Consider the following 16435-nt stretch of genomic DNA (forward strand, 5'->3'; position numbering starts at 1 on the left):
ATGCAGATTTTTGAGAAAACCCTTACGGGGAAAACCATCATGGTTGAACCCTAAGATACAATAGAAAATGTAAAGGCCAAGACCCAGGATAAGAAAGGAATTCCTCTTGATCAGCAAAGCCTGATCTGTTGCTGGCAAGCAACTGAAAGACAGAAGTACTTGGTCTGACTACAACATTCAGAAGGAGTCCACTCCATCTTGTGTTGAGACTTCGTGGTGGTGCTAAGAAAAGGAAGAAGTCTTACACCACATATGGATGCTATGAGATTGCCCACATAAGAATAAGTGTAAGAGAAAGAAGGTTGAAATACCACAAAGTGGGTGAGAATGGCAGTCAGTCACCTTCGTCAGGAGTGGCCTTCACATGAATGTGGTGCTGAAGTTTTCATGGCCAGCCACTTTGGCAGACGTTATTATGGCAAATGTTGTCTGACCTATTGCTTCAACAAACCAGAAGACAAGTAATTGTATATGGATTAATAAAAGACATGATGCCCTAACCAGTTTGGCTCAGTGGATAGAGCGTCGGCCTGCGGACTGAAGGGTCGCAGGTTTGATTCTGGTAAAGGGCATGTACCTCTGTTGCGGGCACATCCCCAGTAGGGAGTGTGCAGAAGGCAGCTGATTCAATGTTTCTCTCTCATCAGTGTTTCTACCTCTCTATCCCTCTCCCTTCCTCTCTGTAAAAAAAAATCAATAAAATATATTAAAAACAACCATAATTTAAAAATAAAAAATAAAAAAATAAAAGACATGAACTAAAAACAACAAAAAGCAATAGCAATTCCTTTTTTGTCATTCAAATATCTTAGGCTATTAAAATTCAAACTATACTATCAGTGTCCACAGATAGAATTATCTCCATAGATAGGCCAGAATCAAGCGAAAACTATTTTAAGAAGAATATCAAAGAAATGCACCTGGCACCTTAATTTTAATGCTTCAAATGGAGCACCTTAACGGACACAGGATCATACTAGATTCCTGATCCATGGCAGCCAAGTCAAGAATGCACTGGCTAGTTAACAGACATCACTACTTTCTGCACTGCCAGTTTTCCTAACCAAGAATCGAAAGAAATTCAAGACTTTAAGAGCATAGTTAAAGGTGGTTCACTGAAGAAAAATAAAGAAAACCACCTACTATTATGTCTTTGTGGATTCTACTCTCTGTTATTGAATCCAGTTAAAGCATTTCTATAATTGCTCTAATGAAACTTGGCAAAAAGTAAAGGAAAATTCCATATAAATTAAATGGAATAGATCTGTTTAAAGAGTCCACTTATTTCCACCCCTCTATGATGATAGGTTCTTTCCCACCAGTTATTATAGAACTGTGCAACTTTAAAAGCATTTAGGTATTTATTTAGGTTTAATTCTCTTTAGGGCCAGGAGACCTGGTACAATAAAAGCTACAGATTTTTTCAGGTGTTTATTATACCTTCCTAAACTCATTCAAAATTTTTATTAATTAAAAATTTTATGTATTACTTTCTTTGTTTTGTGGGGGCTTTTTTTGGAGCGGGTGGAGGGGTTGTGATGACAAATTTCAAGATATACACATCAATTAACAGAAAGGACACCTAGTTATTTTCTTTGTATGAAATCCAATGAGGTGTATCATATGCACTTACAGAAATAAAACCAGCTTTTACAGGCTCACAAGAAACAATTGTTAAGTTTTCAGGAATTTTGCAAACATTTTAAAAAATAGAGCTTTATCATAGTGAGAGTATTTACACCATGAAATTGGCAAGTGCTACAAATCAGGGTAACAGTGAAAGAAACAAAAATATACCTTTAGCTACTAAAAGAGATCAATTCTGGAATGGAATGATAAAATTTAATTTTATTGAATTTATTCAGATGTATTTGGAATATTCAGGATCCAACAGGATCATAATTTTTTCATTTCCAATGTAACAGGATCATACCCTTTATGGTAATCCTTGCTTCTAGTGTCTTCATATTAAGATTCTAATGTGTGTAAGTCTTGTCATTTAATATTTATTATGTATTTTACTTAAAAAGTCATAAATCATAATTTTCCATCCTCCATGTCAGGATTTTACACTACCTATAAGTCAATGCTTTATAATTATTTTGTTGATAATAAAGATGAGTTAAATAATCTCATCTTTAAGTAATGAAAACTTATCTCTAGGCTGGTTCTCTTTATCCTTGTCCAAATCCAGTTAGGATTTTAAGGCTCATTTTAAATATCAAAACAGTTCAGACTTTAGGTATTTTTAGTTCTTTGAAAGTAAAATAATCTTTATGTAAATTCAATATATTTTTTATTTTCATCACCACTTCATTATAACAAAACAGCTTTATCCCATTAGATGAAATAGCAAGGTAAAGCCACTTAATTTGAAATAAGGCCACAGATTATTTGGCTTTAGTGTGAAGAGCCTGGTCCTGTCATTGTAATCTAAGTCATCTGTACTACAAGTCATTCTAAAGAGAATTAATTGGAGTAGCTTCCACTGAATCAAAATTTTCTGTATGGTTGCTATATTTAGCAAATAAAAATAGAGAACTAGTTAAATTTTAATTTCAGATATTGCAAATAACACATGAGACATACTTATACTGAAAAATTGTGTTTTTTTATGTGAAATTCAATTCAACTGGACATCCTGTGTTTTATCTGGCAACACTCAATTCTCAGGGTGATCTTAGATTAAATACTCTAGGTCAAGGACACTAAACCAGATGAATTAAGACCAGGGGTTTCAGGGAGTTGGTGAACACCTGAAATTGGATGTAAAAGACCTGTGTGTGTAGCTTTTCTGGGGAACAAAAGCATAGCTTTCATCAGTGACTCGTAATGGAGAGTTTGTTTCAAAATCTCTTGGAAAGCTTGTGAAAAATTTGTGCCTGACAAAGCTGACAACAGTGGGTACAGAATGCTATTACTTTTGTTTCAAGGGGGAGGAACTTTTGACTGTGCATTTATGTGCACAGAATACCTCCGGAAGGCCACCCAAGAAACTGGAAGCCATGGTTACCTCTGGAGAGGGAAACGAGAGGCCTGGAATGAGAAGACGTCTTAGTTTTCACTATTACTCGTTTGTACCATTTAATTGTATGACATGATCCATGTTTTGTCTATTTAAAAATACAAAAATAACAGTGCCTAAGCCTCACGTTAGGCCTCTTATGTCAGAATTTCTAAGGTTTTAGTGGTTGGGCCACAATGTCTGTTATGTCTATTTGGTTCTTTTCTTTTTTTTTTAACTCCATAGTGCATTTTGAATATACCTCAAAATCACTCACACACTGTTCTGTGGCATTTGCCGAAACACACACACACACACACACACACACACACACACTCTACACACATATGTACACACATGCACACACATATACACACACACACCATCCCGTATTTCCCAGGGAAGACCCATAAAATGAATTAGTCACTTCAGCTATACTGGAGTTCTGTATAGAACTGACATGGAGTGATTCAAACCAGATCACACTCAGGGGTGGTGAGACAGGAAATTGCTCAGTGTTTAAGGTGAAGGCTCAGGAGAGTGGTCCCCTAATTAATGTTTGTGGCCACTATATTATGCCACAGAGCATTTGATTATATAGTTGCTTATCTCTCTATTTAATAACCTGCCTTTTCGGCATTTCTAGTGGGTGGGGCCAGGATTAGCAATGACCTGACACTCCAGGAAATTGTCCCCTGTGTTCTGGCATCATAGGAATTTGCCTGCCTGGTTCAAGGAGACAGCCCCACCTGTTCACAATTTACCTCGTCCTATCCACTACCCAGCAGATATCAGATCATCAGTGTTCAAGGAATGACTGCAATTCCTCATGATTAGACCTGCCGAGAGGAAACATGCACCCAGCTGAGTTAGAGCACTACCTGGGCCATTTTTCTGAAGTCGCTCTGAAAAAGTGTCTCGCCTTTATCCATGCTTCCCTTCATTTCAGCCAAACTGTCAGGAAAGAACTTCTTATAGGCAAACATATAACTGAGAAAGAATTTTTTTTAATTCCCTTTTCTAGTGTTCTATTTCTGGTCAGTTGTGTCTATTGTGCCACAAATCACATGACTGTACTACAATATATGCAACGCATTGAGTTTCAGTCACAAAAAACAACAACACTCTGGACATTATGAACCTGTGTCCTAGAAAATAGTCTGATATTCTTCTTTCTCTTTTAAATTTTTTTTAAAATTATATATATATTTATTTATAAACATATATAAATAAATTATAAACATATATATATTTAAGTCTTTATTGTTGAAAGTATTACATACTTTATATGTTCCTTTTTTCCCACATTGACCCCTTCTAGCCTGCCTCTGCCTCCTGCCCTAGGCCTTCACCACATTCTCTTTTTTTTAATATGTTTTAATTTGATTTGAGAGAGGGAGAGAAACATGGTTAAGAATAAGTATTTATTTCACTTATTCTTTGGAGGATAGTAGTCCAAAATATCACTTGATAATCCTAAATATTTTCTTGGTTGCAAGGACCCAGGATGATAACCCTAAAATCCTTAAGTTGGTATTTTTAAGAAAAAGAAATGTTACAGAATTGTGAATTTTGTGTTTTCTAATGTCAACATGCAAGAACCTTTACAATATGGCCTCAACCTCTCCTCCTATCTCCTACCTCTCCCTGCCATTGTTCCTAAACTCCAGCCATCCCCCACTGCACTTAGTTCCATGACTGCCCGGGTACTCGTTCATGCCTCTGTGGATGCGTTCCTCTCCATGAATCTCACTCTTCTTTTCTCTCCTAACTCTGAATTTGATGCTGCTTTCTATGTTCTTATCGTTCGTGGTATCCACCTCTCATTAGACAGCAATTCAAATAGTATTTTAACTTGTCTCCTTTGAGACAGACACAGAATATTCACTTAATATTTAATAAATTAATATCAAGTGTTCTCAGATAATAAATAAAAATTCACGTTCTACATAGCTTTAAAGTGATGTAGGTAAATCATATTTCTGGGATTGATTTTCAGATTCTTTTACCTCAAACACCTACTTTCTCATTTTTAGCTTATTTGCTTTCAAGTTACTAATAAACTAGAATTAAAATATGACTTAAACCCTAGCTGGTTTGGCTCAGTGGATAGAGCGTCAGCCCGGGGACTAAAGGGTCCCAGGTTCAATTACAGTCCAGGCACATGCCCAAGTTGTGGGATCGATCCCCATTAGGGGGCGTGCAGGAGGCAGCCAATCAATGATTCTCATCATTGATGTTTCTATCTCTCTCTCCTTCTCCCTTCCTCTCTGACATCAATTAAAAAAAAAAGTTTAAAAGAAAAAAAACAATATTATAAAAAATATGACTTAAAAGGAATCTTAAAATGAAAATTATTTATGAAATAATGTTTTTTAAATATATTTTATTGAATTTTTACAGAGAGGAAAGAAGAGGGATAGAGAGTCAGAAACGTCAATGAGAGAGAAACATTGATCAGCCACCTCCTGCACACCCCCAACTGGGGATGTGCCCGCAACCAAGGTACATGCCCTTGTCCAGAATCAAACCTGGGACCCTTCAGTCTGCAGGCCGATGCTCTTTCCACTGAGCCAAACCGGTTAGGGCTGAAATAATGTTCTTAATTGTACTCTTTTTCTGTAGAGAAGAACAATTAGCAATGGCTATTTTAGATGTCTAAAAAACAAATTCTGCCTCCCCAAACCGGTCTGTACAGGCCTTCCTCACTTTACACAAGAGATACTTCAACCAAATAAAATCAATTTAAAAAAATAAAGTTAAAATTAAAAAATAAAATGCTCAGAAAATTTTTTGAGTTTTTTAATTTAATTGAATTTTATTGTTTAAGGTATTACAAATAGTAGTACATATGTCTTTTTTTTTCTTCACACTGACCTCCCCCCAGCCTCCCCTACCCCCCGGCACTTGCCCTCATCCCCCCGGACCCCAGTGTCTTGCATCTGTTGGTTGTGCTTATATGCATGCATACAAGTCCTTCGGTAGATCTTACCCCCCCTCCAGCCCTCCCCTACATACCCACTATAGTTTGACAGTCTGTTCAATGCTTCTTTGCCTCTGTCTATTTTTGTTCAACAGTTTGTAACATTCTTTATATTATCCATAAATGAGTGAGATCATGTGGTATTTACCTTTCACTGACTGGCTTATTTCACTTAGCATAATGCTCTCCAGATCCATCCATGCTGTTGCAAATGGTAAGAATTCCTTCTTTTCGAAGAGGAACCAAGATGGCGGCAAAGGTAAACAACTAAACTGCCGCCTCGCACAACAATTTCAAAACTACAACTAAAAGACAAAACGTCTACCACCCAGAACCACGGGAAAGCTGGCTGAGTGGTAGATTTACAACTAAGAAGGAAAGAGAAAGGAGAAATGCTGAAAAGCTGAGGTACGGAGGCGCGCTAATCGGACTGGTGGCGGGCGACTGGGCGCACGGCTTTTTTTCAACCTGAAGGGAGACAAGCTCCCGATCACTCTGAAATCCAGTTTCTGGGGACACGCGGGGGACCCAGACACCTACGGGGAGAAGCTGGACTCTCAGCCATCAGGTCGGAAAGTGAGAGTGACTTTTTTGCAGAGGTGCACCCAGCAATCATTGTTTACTGTGCTGGAGCACGGGACGCAGGGACTTGGAAACGCGGAAAGGCAGAGACGGCTGATGGCAGCCATCGCCGTTTGCCACATCCTAGCCTAGTGACGCCCTGAGATCCCGCCCCGCCCTGAGACCCCACCTTGCTCATTCTACAAACCCGCCCAGGCTCCACACAGCAGCTTTTGCGTATAAATGGCCTACTCCGTGGCAGCTTAACCAAATAAACTGCAGCTCCAGTCAGACAGCTCCAAAACCGCCAAAGCCCAAGCAAAGAGGAGAAAACTGTAATTCTTGCAAGAGCTCCTGCTGGGTGGCCTCAGACAGTAGCTGACCTGCACCCCATTGGAAATCCAGAAACTAGGGTATCTAGTGGTTGGTGTGAGATGACACAAGATTTCAACCACTCTCATAAGGGACACATTCAAGAGGCAGACTCAGTGAGCACCAAAGCCCTACTGGAACAAGTCCTGCCCCATAAATGTGTATCCAGCACAGCAATTCTTCCTTTATAGACACAGTGGGTCCTCACAGCCAATTGGCCTGGAGGTCAATTCCTCCCAGTGACACCAACAACAATCAAGACTTAACTACAACAAGGCTGTACACACAGTACACAAGGGTATACCAAGAGTGTCCACCTCAGGTAACTGGGAGGCTGACCCATTGAACCAATAGGACACCTAGTACACAAAGCTACCCTACCAACTCAGGGAAGCAGCAAAAATGAAGAGGCAAGGAAACAGATCACAAAGGAAAGAAATGGAGGAGAACAAACGAATGGACATAGAGTTCAAAACCACAGTTTTTCAAGAATTTCATGGAAAAGGCCAATAAATTTAATGAGACCCTCGAGGATATGAAAAAGGACCAACTAGAAATTAAACATACACTGAAATAAAAAATATTACACAGAGACCCATCAGCAGACTAGAGGAATGCAAGAATCAAGTCAAAGATTTGGAATACAAAGAGGCAAAGGACACTCCTCCAGAGAAGCAAGAAGAGAAGAGAATTCAGAAAGTTGAAGATTGTGTAAGAAGCCTCTGGGACAACTTCAAGAGTACCAACATCAGAATTATGGGGGTACCAGAAGAAGAGAGAAAGCAAGATGCTGAAAACCTATTTGAAGAAATAATGACCGAAAACTTTCCCCACCTGATGAAAGAAATAGACTTACAAGTCCAGGAAGCACACAGAACCCCAAACAAAAGGAATCCAAAGAGGACCACACCAAGACACATCATAATTAAAATGCCAAGGGCAAAAGACAAAGAGAGAATCTTACAAGCAGCAAGAGAAAAACAGTTACCTACAAGGGAGCACCCATACGACTGTCAGCTGATTTCTCAACAGAAACTATGCAGGCCAGATGGGAGTGGCAAGAAATAGTCAAAGTGATGAATAGCAAGAACCTACAACCAAGACTACTCTACCCAGCAAAGTTATCATTCAGAATTGAAGGGCAGATAAAGAGCTTCACAGATAAGAAAAAGCTAAAGGAGTTCATCACCACCAAACCAGTATTATATGAAATGCTGAAAGGTATTCTTTAAAAAGAGGAAAAAGAAGAAAAAGGTAAAGATAAAAATCATGAACAACAAATACATATCTATCAACAAGTGAATCTAAAAGTCAAGTGAATTAAAAATCTGAGGAACAGAATAAACTGGTGAACATAATAGAATCAGGGCCATAGAATGGGAGTGGATTGATAATTCTCAGGGGGAAAGGGGTGTCTGTGTCGGGGGTACGGGAAGAGACTGGACAAAAATCACACACCTATGGATAAGGACAGCGGGGGGGAGGTAAGGGCAGAAGGGGGGGTGGGAACCGGGTGGAGGGGAGATATGGGAGAAAAAAAAGGAGAAACAATTGTAATAATCTGAACAATAAAGATTTATTAAATTAAAAAAAAAAGAATTTCTTCTTTTTTTGTAGCAGCGTAGTATTCTATTGTGTAGATGTACCACCATTTTCTAATCCATTCATCTGCTGATGGGCATTTAGGCTGTTTCCAAATCTTAGCTATTGTGAATTGTGCTGCTATGAACATAGGGGTGCATATATCCTTTCTGACTGGTATTTCTGTTTTCTTTGGATATATTCCTAGAAGTGGTATTACTGGGTCAAATGGGAGTTCCATTTTTAACTTTTTGAGGAAATGAATACTTCAACCAAATAAAGTCAATTTTTAAAATTAAAAAATAAAATACACAGAAATTTTTGCAGATTAAAAAATTAATAAATCCCCTCAAAGCTCTTTTGAAATTGCACATTCAAAATGTCATCACTTAGTTACAATTTTTTAAATTGTTCAGAAATCCAGGTTAAAAGAAACTCTTTAAAAATTAATAATATGAATTCAAAAAGACCAAAGTAAGCATGACTTTTTTTTAAAATATCTTTATTGATTTTAGAGAGGAAGGGAGAAGGAAAGAAAGATAGAAACATCAATGATGAGAGAGAATCGTTGATTGGCTGCCTCCTGCACCTCCCCCAATGGGGATCAAGCCCACAACCCAGACATGTGCCCTTAACTGGAATCGAACCCGGGACCCCTCCGTCCACAGGCTGATGCTCTATCCACTGAGCCAAAACAGCTAGGGCTAGCATGACTTTTATATTTCTGGCAAAAAAAAATCCTCAGAGGTGAGTCAAGTACTTATTAAAGAGTGAATAATCCACAAAAAAGAAGCAAGCTTAAGGCTGATTTTATTTTGTAATATATTTTTATTGATTTCAGAGAAGAAGGGAAAGAGAGAGAGAGAGAGAGAGAGAGAGAGAGAGAGAGAGAGAGAGAGAGAGATGGAAACATCAATGATGAGAGAGAATCACCGATTAGTTGCCTCCTGCACTCCCCACACTGGGGCTGAAGCCTGAAACCTGGGCATGTTACCTGACCAGGAATCGAACTGTGACCTCCTGGTTCACAGGTCGATGCTCAACCACTGAGACACGCTGGCCAGACAGGATTCATGTTTTTTGTGAGTTTTTTCCCATCTTTTACCAAGCCCACTACAAAGAGGTAGCAGTAGGAACACTTGATTTTATATTACTGTGTTTGTTCGCTAAAGGTTGAATGTGTTCATGTTCCCCCAGCTTGATGGTAACATCCTCAGAGGTTTGGATCAGGTCAGTCACAAGGCAGATTAATACAAGCTTTGAGGTTGATTAATTGATTTTAAAGTGTCAGCAGGATCATCCCTAAACCTGCATAATCTGCTTGACTTCAGGCAAATTGTTTATCCTTTTCTTTAAATTCCCCCAAGAAAGAAGAGTTTTAAACTCTCCAGAAAATGTAATACATTTTGGATAATGATAAAACTATTCTGTTATAATAAAATGTTTTTGGATTTTGTCAAAACCATGCAACTGTCTACATATTAAATAATTTTAATGGGATTTTTATTGGCATTTTTTTCAAAAAACTCTACCAAATAATGAACTTTGCTAAATATGGACATGTTCTACTTTACACAAAACTGGCACAGCTTTTCTGAACATAAAGCCCATGTTGGTAGTGCAGAGTAGGAAAGCTACAGCCTCTTTAACAAACAGTGCGACATCAACTGGATGCCCATATGGGAAAAAATGAATCTTGAACCCTACCTCATATGATATACAACATTCAATTCCAGGTGGATTTTAGCTCTGTGAAAACTATTATAGTGAAACTTCTATAACAAAACATATGAAATTATCTTCATGACTTGCTGTAGGGAGAAATTTTTTAAACAAGATACAAAAAGTACTAACCATAAAGGAAAAAAATGGATAAATTAGAGGACATTAAAGTTCATCGAAAAGTGCTTTTCAGAGAATGGAAAGGCAAGCCCAGAATGGGAGAATAATAAATTAGCAATACATATACCCAACAAAGGACTCATATCTAGAATATGCAAAGAACTCCTAATAAGATAGACCATATGATAGAAAATCAGCAAAATGCAAGAATATTAAATAAGAAAATATTAAAATACAGTAGTCTACAGATATATTAAAAAGTTATAAAACTTATTAGCTATCATAGAAATGCACATTAAAGCCCTTAATGAAATATTGCTACAGGTCCATTAGAATGGCTAAAATAAAAAGATTGGCAATGCCAAGTGTTGGTAAAAATATGGAACAATGGACATTATCACACACTGCTGGTGAAAATTACAGTTGTTACAATGTTGAAGAACTATTTGGCATTATAACATACAATATATGACCCCCAAATTCTACACACACACACACTCACACATACATTCAGCCCTAGGTCGGGGTGTTCAGTGGTTAGAGCGTTGGCCTGTGCATGCAAGGGTCTTGGCTTCGATTCCCAGTTGAGAGCACGTACCTGGGTTGCAGGTTCAATAACTGACCCAGTCAGGTGCGTGTGGGAGGCAACCAATCGATGTGTCTCTCACATCCATGTCTCTCTCTCTCTCTCTCTCCCCCACTTTCTCTAAAAATCAATGGGAAAAATATTGGGTGAGGATTAACAGCTTCAACAAAAAGCAATACATTCATATGTGCACCAAAAAGGCATGTGCAAGGATGTTCATAGCAGCAATTATTTGTAATAGCTAAATACTGGAAACAATATCTATAAGAAAAGTAACAAAAAATAGAGTGAAAGAAGCCAGACACGAAAATATATAATACATAAATACATTTATAAAACTTCTCAAAACAGGAAAACCTAAATTATAATAATAGAAGTGAGGATAATGTTCATCCCTGGGGAGAAAGATGGGGGTAATGATTGGGAGGGAGCATAAGGGGGTCTTCTGAGAAAATGGTAATGTTCTTCTGAGATAACAGTAATGTTCTTCCATTTTGTCTGGGTGATGCTTACACATGTTTTTGCTTTTTTTTTAAATTGAGTTTTTACAGAGAGGAAGGAAGAGGGAAAGAGAGTCAGAAACATCAATCAGCTGCCTCCTGCACACCTCCTACCAGGGATGTGCCCGCAACCAAGGTACATGCCCTTGACCAGAATCAAACCTGGGACCTTTTAGTCCGCAGGCCGACGCTCTATCCACTGAGCCAAATCGGACAGGGCATGTTTTTTGCTTTTTGATGATATTTCAAACTGGTGGCACTTAGATTTGTGTGTTTTTTAAATATATATTTTTATTTATTTCAGAGATGAAGGGAGAGGGAGAGAAACATCAATGAGAACCATTGATCAGCCGCCTCCTGCAGGCCCCTACTGGGGATCAAACCCATAACCCGGGCATGTGCCCCTGACAGGAATTGAACCTGGGACCCTTCAGTCCACCGGACTATACTCTATCCACTGAGCCAAACGGGCTAGGGCAGATCTGTGCATTTTGTACACATGTTATACTTAAAAAGGAACTGATCTCTTCAGGGTACTTATTTACCTTGTAAAATAGCTCGTTTCCCAAAGGAATGTTGGATCATTTATAGTGTCTTTCAATATTCACAAAACTTATCAGAAACATGCCTATGGAATAACATAAATTGTACCTGCAAACCATTAAACATCAGGTAAGGGAGTTTAATCATTGCATTAGTTTTGACTGCCATCTAATGGCAAGAATGTTGCACTACACAGAAACCAACAACCTTTCCCCACAATGAGCAAAATTTGCAGAACTGCTTTTCTGTAGAATTTATCACCTGCAAATACTAGGTAAATATTTGGATGTGATGTAAATATCAGCTGCAAGATTAGTACATGTAAATATTTAGACATGATATAAACATTATGGCATTCAGTTAGGATTGTTAAATCTGAAATAAAATAAAATAGAATTTTCCATTTATTTGTATAAGAAGTTCATGATCCTATTATCATTTTTATTCTTTCTCCACCATATTTTACAGTCCTTACAGATTATATCCACTTAGTGCAGCAAATATCAGGCAACAATACAATATATATTCCTGTTACCATGAAAATCCGAAATGAGAAATAGATTTAGAGAATTGTATAATTCAATTCCTTAAAAACAGTATAAGCGATGCTCAGTACAAAGCATTGAATAATGTACTGCTTAAAGGAGTCAACTTTGATTGTAGCTTTTCCATGGATTTTTAGAGCAAGGCCTATGTGACATGTTGCTAAAGTCCATCCTAGAAGTAACATGCACTACAACTAAAAGAGAAATATAAAGAAAAAGGTATATAATTCAAAGGCGAGAATTCTAGGTGAGAATACGCACTTTTGAGCCTCAGGTATTGACTAGATATTTTTTAAAGCAAAGAATAATTTTTCTAGGCAGAACCCTCTGAACAAATCTTTACATACATAACTAGCAAACTTTTGGGTGGAAAACTAAAAAACGGAAAGTTGGAGAAGAGGAAGTTTTAGTTATATTTATCCTAGCACCCTACTCCTTATCAAATCTAGTTTGATTACCAACTAGTCAAGATGAATGGAGTTTTATCCTGCAGCAAAATGCCCCAATCCCTTATAATTAATTCAAACAGAACTAATCAATTGGTTTTTGTTTGTTTGTATTAACAGCTTTACTGAGGCATAACTGACATATAATAAACCGTATATATTTTAATATGTAAATTCATTAAACCATCACAACAATCAAGGTAATGAATATATTCATCATCCCCCAAAGTGCCCATGTGACCCTTTGTAACCCAAACCTTCCCCACCATCCTGCTGCTCCATCCCTAGGCGGTCACTGATTAGCTTCTGTTCATTGTAGATAAATTTGTGTTCTAGAATTTTATATAAATGGAATCATGATGTATGTACTCTTTTATTGTCTGACTCCTTTTACTCAGTGTAATTATTTTAATTCATCACTGTTGTTGTTGCATAAATAATTAATACCTTTTTGTTGTCGAGTAGTGATCCATTTTGTGGGTATAGCACAATTTGTTTACTCTTTCACTTGTTGATGAACATTTAGATTATTTTTTATTTTGCAAGTAAAAGTTGTAAATATTATAAATAAAGCCACTCCAAACGTATGTGTAAAAATATTTATATGAATATACTTTCATCTGGGGGGATGATTATTTAAAAGTGTTTGCCAGAATGATGATGACCCACTAAAGGTGTTCATGTCCTGATCCCTGAAACCTGGGAATGTTACCTCATATGGCAAAATGTACTTTGCAGATGTGATTAAGAATCTTGATATGGGGAAAGATTATCCTAATTAGTGGGCCTAATTATTTTAATTCATCTATGTTGTTGTTGCATAAATAATTAATACCTTTTTGTTGTCGAGTAGTGAATGCAATCACAAGCATTCTTGAGAGGGAGGCAGTAACGTTAGAAGATGAAGTGGCAATGGAGCAGAGGGACAGAGAAAGAGATGGGAAAATGCTATGCTGCTTGCTTTGAAGATGGAGGATGGGGCCATGAGCCAGGGAGTGCAGGCATCCTCAAGAAGCTAAATTAATTCTTGCCTGGAGCCTCCCGAAGATAGTAGAGTTCTTGTATATCCATCATCCAGTTTCAGTTTCCCTAATTTTACATCATTGCAGTGTATTTGTCAAATCTAAGAAACCAATGTTGGTACACTGCTATTAACTAAACTACACACTCCATTCAGATTTCACTGGTTTCTCCTTTACTGTCCTCCTTCTGTTTTCCAAGACCCATCCAAGATACCACACTGCATTTAGCTGTCATTTCCTCTTAGTCTTTTCTGTGAATTGTTCAGACATTCTTTGTATTTGACAACTGTGGCAATTTTGAGGGAAGACATTTTTGTAGAATGTCTCTCAATTTGGGATTATCTAAGGTTTTTCTAATAATTAAACTAGGGTTATGTGTTTGGAAAGCATACCCCAGAAGTAAAGCACTATCTCATTACATCATATCACGGTGTACATGATATCTACTGGTGATGTTATCCTTAGTCCCTTGGTTAGGGTGGTAGCTGCCAGGTTTCTCCACTGTGAAGTTAGTTTTTTAATTTTTTTTCATTCCATACTCTATTCTTTGGAAATGAGATGCTAAGTCCAGCCCACATCCCAAGCAGGGAAGGCGGTGACTAAGGTCCACTTCCTGAAGGGGGCAGTATTTCCATAAATTATTTGGAATTCTGTTGGAAACATTCATTTTTTCTCCCCTATTTATTTATTTCAATAACTTATCTATGTCAGTATAGACTCAAACATGTGTTTTATACTTTGGGCTATAATACAATACCACATTATTTCGTTGTTCATATTGTTTCTTTGGTTTGACTCTTGTGTCACTTTAACATGCTCCATTATTTATTTATTTTTTGAGCATTTCCATACTTTCTGGTACTACAAGATGCTCTAGGCTCATCTTGTGTTTCTCTGCCCCAACCCTCAAATCAGCCATTTCTCAAGGAGCCCTGATTCCTTTTAGTAGAGAATGGTATTTAGAAACTAAGATCTGAGTGTTAAGAGTGCTCATTGCTACTAGTTGTTGCTCATTTTAAAGTCAATGTTGTAAAATTTTTCATTATATTATTTTAAATAATTGTAAAAGACATATATTCTATGGCATTTTAAATAACGGCATTTAAAAATATGCCTGTGAGTTTGTTCTTTTAATTGTACAGAAAAAAATGAATCTGCATATCTTAGCAATTTGATATCTACAATTATGTCACAGACTGATTAGATGTTTACCCAACCTACCTCCTCTTTTTCATGAGCACAAAGTCTCCCTTGAAGTTAGATGTGGCCGTCGAGACTGAATTCTGGGTAACAGAATGCGAATGGAAGTGATTTATGTCCTTCCGAACCTGGCCCATAAAGACTACCACTGTCTGATCTGCATGCTGCTCGCTCTCTTCCCCATCTACCAGCTGGAGGTTGAGTGACTACACTGGGCAAAGATCTCCCTCCTCCAACAACTGTCCTCCCATTACAACCTTTCTCCCCACCAACTATTAGATTTTTATGTAAGTTAGAAATTTATATTTAAGACCCTGAGATTTAGTGGTTTGTCTGCTTCAGGAGCTAAGAGTCCCTTAACTAATATAAAATGAAAATCACCCATTTAAAAAAATGTATGAACAAATTCTTCTGTGTAACAAAAAGAAATTCTAGATTACTTTTTGTCTTAGAACTCATTACTATTCCACTTCTCCTACAGTTCATTATCCTAATATATTTTATGATTGAAGGACTTTCATGGGTTTACCCTATCATACTCTTCTGCAACAAAAATAAGCACATAACATTTCATTATAAAAAGCATGTTTCCTCTGATCATAAAGCTCTAAGTATTTAAAAAATTTTCTTTTGTATATATTTATCATTCTAATAATTATCAGTATAAAACTTAAGATAATAAAACTATATTATACATTTTCATGAATAATTATTAAACATGCAAGTCCAATTATATTAGAAATGCATTGTTTAATGAGTTGGATAGGCCTATTTTCATTTCTTTATGTGGATAAATATAACTTACTTCTAGAATGAGAGAGGATTCAACATCAATCCCATTCCTGGTTTTGTTATAATAGATTTAAGCACTAAGAACCCCGTTTGCATAAATAAGTAGTTGGGAATGGAAAGTCTTGTCATAGCAATGTCACTAAATTCTTTGAACTTCTGAGTTATGTAAAAAAAATCACATAATGATCTATCATCAAAAATCATTTTTACTGATTTCTTGCAGGCAACTCAATTAGGCTCTCCTTTAAATTATTTTAAAGAAAAACAATTAAGTCCACCTGACTTGCAAAAGGATTTGCTACCTGTCATTCACTCTCTCCCCATCAACACTATTCAAATTTCCTCTTTTTATCACATGGAAAATTTTAACACCTGAGGAAATGAATCTAGAAGAAATTGAGATGTGAGAAAGGTTTACTTTTGTAAAATGGAAAAGAACAATGGTGAAAGGGGAAATG

The 16435-nt window shown here is 37.1% G+C and overlaps 1 pseudogene across 1 annotated transcript; it reads left to right on the forward strand.

Annotated features, from left to right (window-relative positions):
- Positions 1 to 465, forward strand: LOC307102515 (ubiquitin-ribosomal protein eS31 fusion protein-like; annotated as a pseudogene). Its single transcript has one exon. The product of its transcript is annotated as a ubiquitin-ribosomal protein eS31 fusion protein-like (transcript).
- The last annotated feature ends 15970 nt before the right edge of the window (positions 466 to 16435 follow it).

This window comes from Cnephaeus nilssonii, assembly GCF_951640355.1.
Source record: "Cnephaeus nilssonii genome assembly, chromosome: 7".
Lineage (NCBI taxonomy): Eukaryota > Metazoa > Chordata > Mammalia > Chiroptera > Vespertilionidae > Cnephaeus > Cnephaeus nilssonii.